A 14,331-nucleotide genomic window follows, 5' to 3' on the forward strand; every position below is an offset into this window, starting at 1 on the left:
AAGGGAACTGTAGATAAAGAGACAGATTCTTATCAAGCCTACCAGCTCTAAGAGCTTCTCCAGAGAAGTGGTCTGGTTCAGCACCCTGGCAGGAGGCTTCCTCAGGTCTCTATCTCCACATGGAGCCTTCAGCCAGAAGTTCACCAATGCAGCCTCCTCTACAGCCTGAGCCACTCACCCAGCAAGCCAACACAGGATCCAGGTAGAGTCTCTTCCAAAGCCAAGGTGGAATCTCAGCCACTCACTCCAAATGCCAGGAAATGAATGCTAGAAGGCCCTGCTCTCCAACCCATGTTGTCTCTTTTATACTCCATTTTCCATGTCATTTCCTGTCCCTCTCCCTTCTTCACAGAAACCCATTGCAATCTTTCAATTTCCTTAGTCCTAGCCAGGGCTGGGCAGTCCCCTTTGGAGGTGAGAGTTTTTGACTTGTGAATTCTCTTACTTAAGTATTAAGTAGAGGTGCTTTCTTTGAATTCTTGATTGATTGAGTTAAAGGTTGCTGATTGATTTCATTAAAATAGACAAAGAGAAAATTCCATTTTCACAGGTTACTTTTTACAAATGATATTTTTGTAATCCTTTTGTAAGTATATAAGAACTTGAATGCATTTTATGGGTTTATCTTGTATCTTGCGCTTTGCTGAGTTCTTTTATTGCCCCAATTATTGTTATTTTTTATTTTATTTTTTATAAACCCTTACCTTCCATCTTGGAATCAATACTGTGTATTGGTTCCAAAGCAGAAGAGTGGTAAGAACTAGGCAATGGTGGTTAAGTGACTTGCCCAGGGTCACACAGCTGGGAAGCATCTGAGGCTAGATTTGAACCTAGGACCTCCCATCTCTAGGCCTGGCTCTCACTCCACTGAGCCTTTGTGAGATTGAAAAATCACTTTAAAAGACTGATATATATTAATTTAAGGTTGCCAAGGAATTCACTTATGTAATTCCTAAATGAAACACTCAATTCAGCTGCCAAATTTTTATGGTGTTTTAATTACAACAGGAGGAAGAAAGTGAGAGAGAGAGAGAGACAGAGAGAGAGACAGAGAGAGAGACAAAGAGAGAGAGAGAGAGATACAGAGAGAGAGAGAGATACAGAGAGAGAGAGAGAGAGAGAGAGAGATACAGAGAGAGAGAGAGAGAGAGAGAGAGAGAGAGAGAGAGAGAGAGAGAGAGAGAGAGAGAGGGAAAAAGGGAGAGAATTAAAGAAGTTTAACTCAGAACCACTCTGGCTCAGGCTGAGCCAAAGTGGGCGTTAAGGCCTTGGATAGTCAAGGCAGGGAAAGGGATCAGTCCTTATCACTCACATGACCAATCTGAAGGAAAGCAGTCTAAGGGGCTCCTCCAACCTCAAGCACCAGCCTCGAACTGAACTCTACCCTCCTCACAGGAAGTCCCAAGAACTCCAGAGGCTGTTCTCTACTTCACTTCCTGTGTCTCACATGTGCCAATGGTGGCTCTAGCTTGACCTAGGACTGCCCAGAGGTCTGTCCTTCTTTTACACATGTCGGTTGAAGGCCATATTCTCAAATAATTAAATCTTGAGTATGCTGCAGCCCTTCCTAATCTTGTTACACTGAGTAGGGTGGAGAATATAGTTTCCAAGACCTGATTCTGTTATTCCAAGTACCTCTATTGTTATTGATCAGGAAATAGCTAAATCTGATCTTTTAAAGAATGGTCTGAATAGGGTGGAGTAGTTTTGAAATTCACTCTATCCAGCTGCTTCCTGCCCCAATTATTTTAGACTTTCTAGATATACCATTAACTGCTAATAATGATATGTTAAACTTTGCATTTTCAGTGTTAATCCCTCATTTTTTCCTTTTATTATAGTTTTTTAGCATTTTTGATACTATGTCAAAGCAAAAGTTGTGAAAATGGCACCCTTGTTTTTGTGCAGAACTGTTTCTCTTTGTAAAGCTTCAGCCAGTACATTTAATGTGGGATCTTGGTTTTGAGCATCTATTTTTTATTGTATTTTGGGAAAATCTTTCTACTCTCATTTTTAGTTGTTTTATTGTGAATGGGCATGAATCTTCTCAAAGTCCTTTTCTTTATCTATGAATATATCAACTCCAGATTTGTAAGGTTTTAAAAATATATGTATATGTATGCATGTGTGTAAAATCTTTTAATTATTTTTCATCTATTGAACTAGTCTTGCATACTTGGTTTAAATTGTGTTTGGCCAGGATGAATAGCTTTTAAAAACCATATTGCTATATTCTCTTAACTACAATTTTATTTAGTAGTTTTGTCCCTATATTCATTAAGGAATTTTGTCTATAATTTTCTTTTTTAGTGCAACCTTTTCAAAATCACATTAAAGGTATTGGGTAACCTTCAATCTATATAGCACCTGAATAATCTATATATTGAAGGGATTACTTTCCCCTTGAAAGTATGAAAACATTTACTTGTGAACCCATCTAGTGCAGGTATTAATTTTTTTGTGGATTAAATCATAGGAATATTGGATTAGACTTGGAAGGAACCTTAGAGATATGGTCAATTCACAGACATTTCAATTCTCTCATTTAAAGAATAGAGAACACCTCAGATTTGTAGGAGCTATGTGACCTTTGGCAAATCACTTAAGCTCTATTTGCCCCCCTCAAAAAAAAAACAACAGGAAACTGAGAGCCAGAAAGATGGAAGTAATATACAGGATGATTTGTCTAATATCTGTCTGAGATTTGTCCCTTTGAGTTCTTGATTTCCCATTGTGACGATTGGTAATTAGTAATTTTGCAAATAATTTTTTCATTTGTTAGCATATTACTATGTATAATCTCTGATCATGATCTTGATTTATTTTGTCTTTTTGTTATGATTTATCCCAATTGACTTCAAATTAGGTGATTTGACTTTTTTTTTCCTTTTGTGATTGTTAAGGTACATCCTTAATCACATGGTTTTGATTGTTAAGGATGTTTCATCATTAAGGATTATTTCATTCAGTTATTTCTAGCTTTTTAAATGTGTGGCAGTTCAGGCTAGTGACTTCTTTATTGCTATTCTTTTTATTTGATTGACCATATTATGACCCAAAGTGTTGAAAGTTACCTACTACTGCATTTTTGTTAAATTCTTGTATTGACATTAACCTCCTTAAGAATTTAACTGTCATTATTTGCTGAATGTAATTATTTGTTATTTATTGTTCCTTTCACCATTATGTAATATCTTTATAATAATTAATATATAATAATATAATATAATAATTAATAATATTAATTATGCTGGCTGTGATATTACAAACTCTTCCATTTTCATCCTTAAATACTCTTGGCATGGCTTTGCATAGGCCCCTCACCATGCTTTCTTTAAATTTGTTTTATCTTACACTACTTCTCTTTGTTTTATGAGTTAAAACATGACCTTCCTTCATTCTCTGTAAAATCTTACAAATGAGTTAATACTCTGAAGAGAGGTTATCTTTGGTTTCTATTATTCTCCACTTATCAAGTGCTTTTTAGGTTCTTTTGGTGTCCAATTAATGGCAGTTGATTTATGCTGGTTAAATGTGTCTGTGTCTGTGCTTTCCATCATATATAAGTCATTTTTCATCATCAACAATTTCTTTGAATAGCCAGGATTGAGTTGTTTTTATTACAATGCTATCTTTTCCTCACTCTATTATTTTATATTTCTATTAATTTTTATCTTTCTTTTAATAACTTGATGGTTTGATTATAAACAAATAACTGCTTTAGGAATGATTTTCACATTAGTTAATGAGCCATCTTTTGTCTTGTCAAATATAACGAATTCCATTTTTTATGACATTTCTTAGTGCTTGCCATGTTGAGTGCCTTTTCACCCTAAACCCATTCCTCTTCCTAATTTTAATTTTTTTGCCCAAGGGACAAGGATTCTTTCAGTCACCCAGTTTCATATCTCAGAGCTATTCTTGATTCTTGATTCTTCCTTACCTACCACCATTCATCAACTGACAAAGTCTATTGATTCTGTGCCTGTCCCCTTCTCTTTACTCACATAGGTTCTATCCCAATTCAAGGCCTCATGACCTCTTGTCTGAACTATTGTCAACTGTTGCCTCCTAATTGGACGCTTCTCTTCTAAATTCTTCCCTTTATAACTCATTCTCCATATAGCTACCAACATGGCAATCTTAAAAACATAGATCTTGCCATATTACTCCCCTGTTCAGAAAGCTTTAATGGCTCACTTTTACCTCTAGGGTAAAATACAAATTTTTCAACGTGGCATTTAAAACCCATCACAATCTGGTTCCAGCCTACCATTTCTTTATTATACATTATTCTCTTTCATGCACTCTGCATTCCAGCCAAATTGACTTACATGTTTTCCTTCATACATGATGTTCCATCTTCATCTTCTGTAGCTTTGCAGAGATTGTCCCCAAGACCCTGGAATACATAAGGAATATATTCTCTCTTCACTTTGGCTTCTTAAAATTTCTTCCTTCAAAGCTCAGCTCACCATCTACATGATACCTTTGTGAATCTTAAAAATTCTCAGACCCTACTTCATAAGATTTGGTTAAGACTATTCCCCATTTTAAACAATGAAGGGACTTAGTCAGGAATGTGAGAACTCTACTCCATCCATACTTAAGCATACTTTAGGGGAAGATAAAGTTGTAAACTCTTCACTGAACAATGAAAAAGTACTTAACTCATACTTATAGTGAAGCAAAAGCCTTAAGCTAAGTCTATTTTTAGATCTAATACAAAAAGGTGCTAAGTACTTATGAAGGTCAAATTAATCACTAAAAGGTCAAGGAACTTGCAAACTTGCAAGGGGCAAAGAGGTGTGAACTTACTCAGAAGTTTTAGTCTACTCAGGTGTGAATTAATCAAAAGTTTAGTTTACTCAGGTGTGAATTAAGAATGGTTTGTCCTTTGGAAAACATCTACTGTGATTGGTAGATGTGAGAACTTAGGGGAGGTGACATAGGAGAAAATTCTCTTTAAAAGGAACTCTCTCTGAGAGAACTGGGTGGCTGGCTGAAAATTCAGTTTGCCAAAGCTGAATTGGAGCTCAGACTAGTTGGAGTAGCTGGGTCTCTCTGAACACTAGAATCTTGCTTGGGACAAATCTTGTGGTGAGTGATTTAAAGACTGACTGATCTCTCTTAGGGCTTGGGCTGAGACTGGCCTAGGCTAGCCTGGGCTGGCCTAACCCCTTTTCTCATTATTTCCTCTTACTCTTTCTCTCCCTTTCATTAATTCCTTAATTTGTATTAATTAAAATCTCCATAAAAACCCAGCTGATGTGGGTATATTTCATATTTGGGAATTTTTCCCTGGCGACCACTTCATATTTGAATTAACTCAAGACAATATCTTGAAACCATATTTCCATGGTCACAGTTTATACCAACCACTCTTTTAATTGTTACACCTTTCTGAGTCTCTCCTCCTTCCACTGACCTCTACCCTAGCTGCCAGTCTTTTTTCTCCCCACCTGAAATGACCACATATTTACTTTGTATATGTATGAGTGCACATGCTGTCTCTCCTAACAGAATAGAAGCTTTTGTGGGGCAAGGACATAATGATTGACAGAGTAGGTGTTCAGTAAATGCTTGTCAACCGATTAATTCTTTTCTTGAAGGAAGCATTCATGAAGAGCATCCGTGATGAAGTTTCTAGTTAGCCTACAAGTCTTTAGTATTTCTCATTCCTTATTACTAATTCTAAATACTAATAACTCTCCCTTTCCTCACCTATTTTCTCCTTTGCATTGAAATGACTGAGTAAAAAAGTGAATGTAGATTTAAGTTCGGGAGACTTAATAGGCTCTTCATAGGCTTTCTCTACTTCTTAATCTTCTGCAACTGATGTTAGTGCATAATCTGCAGTTAGTTTAATGGTGACCTTTTTGCAAATACTTTACATGAGTACTACAGCAGGAGATATCCAAATGTCCCGTGAAATATTTCTTATTATCTTTGAGGAAGAAATAAACCTAATTCCACCATCTCTTTCTTTTCTTTTCTTTTTTTAATTTTTAAACATTATTTTATTTGGTCGTTTTCATACATTATTCACTGGAAACAAAGATCATTTTCTTTTCCTCCCCCCCCCCCCCCCCCCCGCCTTTCCCTTTCCCATAGCCGACGCATGATTCCACTGGTTATCACATGTGTTCTTGACTCGAACCCATTTCCATGTTGTTGGAATTTGCATTATAGTGTTCATTTAGAGTCTCTCCTCAGTCTTATCTCCTCCAACCCTGTAGTCAAGCAGTTGCTTTTCATCGGTATTTTTACTCCCACAGTTTATCCTCTGCTTGTGGGTAGTATTTTTTAGATCCCTGCAGATTGTTCAGGGACATTGCATTGATACTAATGGAGAAGTCCATCACCTTCAATTGTACCACAATGTATCAGTCTCTGTGTACAATGTTTTCCTGGTTCTGCTCCTTTTGCTCTGCATCACTTCCTGGAGGTTGTTCCAGTCTCCATGGAATTCCTCCACTTTATTATTCCTTTTAGCACAATAGTATTCCATCACCAACATATAGTACAATTTGTTCAGCCATTCTCCAATTGAAGGGCATCCCCTCATTTTCCAATTTTTGGCCACCACAAAGAGTGCAGCTATGAATATTTTTGTACAAGTCTTTTTGTCCATTATCTCTTTGGGGTACAGACCCAGCAGTGCTATGGCTGGATCAAAGGGCAGACAGTCTTTTATCACCCTTTGGGCATAGTTCCAAATTGCCCTCCAGAATGGTTGGATCAATTCACAATTCCACCAGCAATGAATTAGTGTCCCCACTTTGCCACATCCCCTCCAGCATTCATTACTTTCCATAGCTGTCATGTTAGCCAATCTGCTAGGTGTGAGGTGATACCTCAGAGTTGTTTTGATTTGCATCTCTCTGATTATAAGAGATGTAGAGCACTTTTTCATGTGCTTATTAATAGTTTTGATTTCTTTGGCTGCGAACTGCCTGTTCATGTCCCTTGCCCATTTGTCAATTGGAGAATGGCTTGATTCTACCATCTCTTTCATTTGCCTTTTGAAGGATAACCTGTGAATCAGCTTTACATTTGAGCTCACTTTTCTTTTTTCTTCTGGTTTCATTTATAGTGAGAGTGTCAGTTATTATGATTCAGTTCCTTTAGTAGCATGGCTACAGGAGGAGTTTGCATTTACCGAAAGTCTAAAACATTTGTGATTCCTAGTGTCCTCTGTCTATTTTCTAATTCTCTATCACTGTTCCTGTTTTTTTTTTCCTTTTTGGCATCTCCAGTGCCTGGCACATAGTAGGTGCTTAATAAATGCTAATTGACCAACTGACTCTCACCGCAGATGTCAATGGAGTTGAAAGGCCTGAGAATCATTTTTTAATTTTCAGAATTTCACAGGTTCCCATGACCAAACAATTTATTACAGTGTCCATCCTACTGATGATGACCTGGGCAAGTGATGGCGAACCTTATAAACATGGAATGCTGGGCCCTGCCCTCCCCAAGTGCCATGACCCTTCCTCCCACTGAGTGCTGGGTGTGCCTTGCCACCCTTTTTCCCCATACAGGGGAGGGAGAAAGTGCTTCAATTGGGCTGCTGGGTGGAGAGGTGGGTAAAGGGAGGAAGGTCCTCAGCCAGTTTAAAGAGGGGGAGCTCTCTGCTCCCCTCCAGCTCTGTTGCCTATGAGCCACCCACCTTACCCCCTGATTATTCTCAAAGAGTGTGCCCACAGAGTGCTCTGTGTGCCATCTTTGGCACCTGTGCCATAGGTTCACCATCACTGACCTAGGGTTGTTCCTAAGGAAGTAGTTTTAGTTTGTTGTCAAGATAATACTCAAAGCCTTCCCAGCATAATAGAATGTGCCAGAGAATACATTTTTGCTGATATGGCCTTCAAGAACCTAGGGTCACTTTTATCAGGTTGTAACCCATTTGTGTACCATAAACATTTAAGATTCTTTGAAAAAATATATATATATTATTTTTCCTTTTAAATATTATTTTATTTGGTCATTTTCAAACATTATTCATTGGAAACAAAGATCATTTTCTTTTTCTTGCCCCCCCCATAGCCGATGCATGATTTCTCTGGGTATCACATATATCCTTGATCTGAACCCATTTCTATGTTGTTGGTATTTGCATTGGGGTGTTCATTTAAAGTCTCTCCTCAGTCATATCCCCTTAGCCCTTGTAGTCAAGCAGTTGCCTTTCCTCATTGTTTTTACTCCTACCATTTGTCCTCTGCTTGTGGGTAGTGTTTTTTTCTCCTAGATTCCCGCAGATTGTTCAGGGACATTGCATTGACACTAATGGAGAAATCCATTATGTTCGATTGTACCACAGTGTATCAGTCTCTGTGTACAATGTTCTCCTGGTTCTGCTCCTTTTGCTCTGCGTCACTTCTGAAAAATATATTAACAGAGAACCTTGTTCAACGATCATACTTAGCAGGCAAGGCATAAAACACAGATATATTTTCTAAAGGTTTTTGCCACTGTCATAAAGGAGAACTAAATTGAAGAGACATTCTTTATGGAACATTATAGAGCCTCCTGAAAGTTGTAAGTAATCACTCACCCTCTTTCTTGTATAGCCATCCTTGCAAGAAAAATTAAGTATATAAAAATATCTGCAGTCCAGAGTATGACAAGCAGTTAGATGGACAATTCATCGTTTGTCCATATACATATATGAATATTTACACCTTGAACATATACTACAAACACACCCATTGGTTTCAGAATTAAACAGAAGGAGGAAAGTGAGATGGATTGCCTATAGAATGTTAAATTTAAAATTATATCTCTAATAATAAAAATATTATATTTTAAAAGAGGTTTATTAAGGATTATTAGAACATCAAGGATACAAAATAATAACCACATTTGTGCCCATGGCTGATTAGCCCATTCATAATCTCCACTCTTAGCTTAATTACTACATCATTACAATGGAAGAGAGAGAGGTAGGTATTACTGCCAGTTAAATACTAATTGTGACCTCGCCCAGGTGGAGACTCAGGTGAGATTATAGGGAATTCTGGTAAATACCAAGGACTTCTGGGGATTGAAGTCTAGGGTTCAAAATCTCCATTTTTAAATTTCCCCCTGAGAGCCGAGGAAGACTAGTCTTTCCAATGGGTCTTGTAAATATACCAACTTTGAAATTACAATAATTTGAGGATAAGAGGAAAAGAGAACAAAACCAATAATTTCTAGGTGCATTGACAAAAAGCCAGTTAGGGGGCAGTCTCCTTCGGCATAAGAGTATACACACAAAACAAATGCATTCAACCCCACACAGTTCATATAACCACATCCCAAAGTTCACTCTGGATCTTCTGGTGCAGCATGTGGTCTATGGAGGCATCTTCATGGTGTCTTTTCCAAACAGTTCACTTTCTGGATTCGGAGCATGTTTCTTAACCTAAAATTATTCTCAAAAGGAATTTAAACTTTGCAATTTAAAATAATAATAATTATACATCCCCCCCTGAAGATGGTGATTGAAAAACACAGGAATCATTTAGGGATGCATGGCTGAGTTATGAGGTATATGAGTTAATTGGCAAGAGAAATAAAAAATATAAAAAAATCCAAATAAAAAAGATAATTTCTGGATGAAATATAGACTATCAAAGTCTTATGTGTAAAAATTCCAGGGAAAGGAAAAATAAATCTATAACAGGTCCTTGAATCAGGGCTCAATTAAAATGATATAAGCAATTAAGCATTTACCCAGTCAGTAGCCAGGACTACAGAAAGTTGCCACACTATGAAAGACAGAAAAGGGACTAGATTATAGGAGCCAGGTAGGAGCCAAATTTGAGATACTTGTCTGTAAGTATTTTCACAAAGAGTGTGGATACAAGGAAGACCTACGTCTTAACATATGTCAAGCATCGCAATCTCGAGTCTCACAGTAGGTTCAAGTCCTTTGTATTGACTTAGAAGTGCATCAGTCCTTCCTGGATTGGTTTCTTCTTCTTCTTTTTGACCTGTGTGCTCTTTTGGCACCATTCAGGTTAAATCTGTGCTCCTTTTTTGTATTCTCTTGTCCTAGAATCAGACAGAATTATTAAGCAAAGTCCCATAAATTTTCTTTTTAAACAGTTAATGGCATCATTTTTATAGTCTCAAGCTTTGGGGGCATGCATTGACATTATAGCAAATATATTTTAAACTTATATTACTGCAAAATCAAAAAAAGTTAAAGAAAATCTTAATACTGGTGACATGTGCTTCAAATATAAAAAGGAGAGAAAAATAAAAAACTGAAATAGTATATTGCACATGCAAGAAAAATATAAAAGAATTTTAAAAATAAAATATAGCTTTTAATCATTGACACACTGTGTCAGCTAAGAAAATGTAGAATACTAAGGTTTCTCACCAAAAATGAGACCCATTTCTGCTTCATACCTGGCCATGATCCACTGTGAGTACAAGCAAATGAATTTTCATGTAACAGTTTTTTATAAAGAACAGTAGTACAACATGTAATGCAAATTCAAAAGGTATCAATATCCCCAAAATTCACAACAGTCCAGTTAATTACAATAACAAACAAACCCACTATCATATTTCATATAAGTTGCTGTGTGACATTTTTAAAAGCCTATGAACTGATGAATATTTGTCACAATTTTTACAGACATAGCAAATCTTTCAACTTTGGCAAATACATTTTTAAACAAAGTAAAACTTATTTGGGTCTAGAACATCATCAAGAAATCTAGAGATCATTCTGGTGAAAGAGTAAAGTGAGCTTCTCTTTTGGGAGCCACCCGGGGTACCATTCCCTGGGATTAACTTCATAGCTCCTTTGGTATGAGACTGTGATGTCCCATCCATTCACATTTTTATAAATGTGGGAGGTGGAGATTATAATTGTATTTCACTTCAGCTACTAAAATGGACCTTACCTCCTGTTAGAGGCAGGCAAAATGATCAGAGTTATTGAAAAAAAAATCTAAAAATCATGTCTAAAGACTCCTTAAAATCAATTTGAGATATTTAGCTCATTAAATTTTCCACCGGTTGTTATACAATTGTAGGCAGTTTTGATGAAGTCCATCCATCCTTTATGTGACAATTTACAAAATCAAAATAGAAAAAGGGCTGTTTTTATATATGGGCTTATTCAATAATGTTTGTTCAGTATAGTTATAGGGGAAAAGCAACCGAATATAACAGTAGTTAAAACCCAGTACATTAAAATGATTCAGTGTAACAGAATAGTATTAAATACATTAACATATGAACTTAAAACCACAAAATTAAATCTTAAACAAAACAATCAGCAAAATACAATAAAATACAGAGATTTTTATAAAACATTGGAGTCTGAAAAGCCTTAAAAAATATATCCTCCAGTCTCTTTAAAGTTCATTTTTTTTTATCCATTTAGATGCCTTTTGTCAGAACTCTGGAATCTCCTATAGTGAGGGTGGGTTTTAGGAATCTCAAATTGGGCAGGTCCAAATGGCAAAGAGTTGCAGGGAGATGAATTTCTCTCCTGAATCTCAGGTGAGATAAATAAAAGGATCAGTGCACTCAAAAAATATCCTTTGAAATAGGAAAAGCGCTGCTCTCTCATAAAATATGCCATACTTCCTGTTTGGAAAAGTCTCTTCCTTTTCCTCGTTCCACCCCGCTGTGGTCCCCTGCCACGTGGAGGCTAATTGTTGCCTAAGGAAAGGACACCCCAGTAGAATGTAAGTTCCTTGAAGATAGGGACTGTTTTGATTTTGATTTTTTGTTTGTCCCCTATGGTTGGAACCTAGAGTCACAGTGAATATAAACAGAGTTAAACTGAATCCCTTCAGTACTTGACCAAATAATGGAGAAATGAAATTCCTACTGTTAAATTTAAAATTATATCTCTAATAATAAAAATATTATATTTTAAAAGAGGTTTATTAAGGATTATTAGAAAATCAAGGATACAAAATAATAACCACATTTGTGCCCATGGCTGATTAGCCCATTCATAATCCCCACACTTAGCTTACTTACTTGCAATGTAAGAGAGAGAGGTAGGCATTACTCCCAGTTAAATACTAATTGTGATCTTGCCCTGGTGTAGACTCAGGTGAGATTATAGGGAATTCTGGTAAATACCAAGGACTTCTGGGGATTAAAGTCTAGGGTTCAAAAACCTCTGTTTTTACAAGAAGATTGCAAAGCTCATTTAATAACCTCAAACTTTTCCCTAGAAGCAATGACCCATCATTTTAATAGGTAGATAATTTAAGTTCTCTTTTTTTAAACCCTTACCTTCTATCTTAGAATCAATACTAATTGATACTACTAAGTGTTGATTCTAAAACAGAAGTGTGGTAAGGGCTGGGCAATTGGGGTTAAGTGGCTTGTACAGGGTCACACACTAGGAAGTATCTGAGGCCACATTTGAACCCAGGATCTCCTGACTCTAGGCCTGGATTTCAGTCCATTGTGCTACCTAGTTCCCCCCTTTTTAGTACAGCTTAAATATTCTTGCAAAATATTGGGAGAAACTAAAAGGGAAGAACAGAGATGTTTTCTTCATCTAAATTTCTTATCCCTGGGGCAGCTGAGTAGCTTAGTCGATTGAGAGCCAGGCCTAGAGACAGGAGGTCCTAGGTTCAAATCTGGCCGCAGACACTTCTCAGTTGTGTGACCCTGGGCAAGTCATTTGACCCCCATTGCCTAGCCCTTACCACTCTTCTACCTTGGAGCCAATACACAGTATTGACTCCAAGATGGAAGGTAAGAGTTTAAAAAAAATAAATTTGTTATCCCCCATAGTGGGCACTTAAACTGAAGTGACAAAGGACATGATGGCTATCTCTAAATATCTGAGAATCTGTCATATGGGTGAGAGAGTATACTTGCTATGTGCATTTCTTGAAGGCCAAACTAAGCGAGATGGTTGGAAGATCAATAGGAGAGTAATTCAGACTCAACATAAGGAATTAATTTTCTAACATATCTATCCAAAGGCAAAATGAATTCTTTGTAAGTTAATAGACATGTATTATAGTTCAAATAGTGATTTGATGACCATTTGTCAAGAATATTATAGAGGAGATTCTCCTCTGGGATTGTCCTTTTTGTTTTTAGTAAAGTGCTAGAAATTTATTGACCATAGGAAAAAGCAGCAAATTTATCTGAAATACTCAACAATTTAACCAAAATTAATTATAGTGATGTATGGAATTTATAAATAGAAAAGAGACTCAATTGTGTTTTTCTTGTTTCTTAAGTTTCATCATCAGATTAAATGAAAAATTAAAAGAAAATTAAGCTAAGAATTAGTAGTTATGTAGGCTGCTAATTCATGGCCAAAAAAAGCCGAGTTGATTTCCATCATTGCTTTAAATCAAGAAACATCTTTATGTAATAATTATGCCTATGATATATACATACATATAGAGGTCCATGTAGCAATATGGGGTAGTGAGTAGAGAGATAGCTGTGGGGTCAGGAAGATTTTGGTTCAAGTTTTTCCTCTGAATCATACTTGCTGTGTTACTCAAAGCAAGTCACTAATAGCTCCTCAGTGTTTTAGGTAGCTCTCTATGGCTTATATTAAATTGCAAAGCAAACACTGATCTGCATTGATAAATTAGAGTTTCTCCCCAAGTAGTTTCTATACCAATGAAATCTTGTGTCCCCACAATAGCAACAACAACACAAAAATACACATACTCTTCAAAGGAATTATAGGCTCTAGAACAATTGAAAAAAGTAGTGGAAGGATTGCTGAATCTAGAGTCAGGAAGGTGGGGCTTGAAGCCCCTCTTCCCAAACTTTCCAGCCATGTAATACTGGATAAACCAGTCAACTTCCTAAGCCCCAGCCTTCTAGTCTATAAAATGGACATGTAGCCACATCACAGAGCTTAAGGAGGTTCCAACGAGATAATACCTACTCAGTGCTTCCTCCACAGAGGCCAAAGGACTACACAAATGTCAGCTATTATCACTGTTATTATCACTAGTTAAGGTCCTCTTAAGGTCTCGTCCAGCTCTTAAAATTCTGTGATTCTTTGAAATCCAAGGACCAGAAGCAGAATTGGTATCCTGTCTGCTGATTCCACATTAGCCTGAAGCAGACTTGTAGTAACTTGTTTTGAGGTCATGCCAGCTTTGACCATTGAAGCATATTTATTTATTTATTTATATATAAAAGGTCTACGCATTTTGCTTTACCTGGTGGTTCTAAATAGGCTTAAGATGAAGGGTATTTATCAAAGAATTTTGGCCCAAGTCTTTCAATTCAGATGGGGAAAGTGGTAAAACTTGAAAAGATGGATGGGATTCAGGTCCCCATTTGGTGCTATTTCCTGTTGTTGAATTCCCTTAGATG

The sequence above is a fragment of the Monodelphis domestica genome, chromosome X (assembly GCF_027887165.1).
Source record: "Monodelphis domestica isolate mMonDom1 chromosome X, mMonDom1.pri, whole genome shotgun sequence".
In the NCBI taxonomy this organism is placed as follows: domain Eukaryota; kingdom Metazoa; phylum Chordata; class Mammalia; order Didelphimorphia; family Didelphidae; genus Monodelphis; species Monodelphis domestica.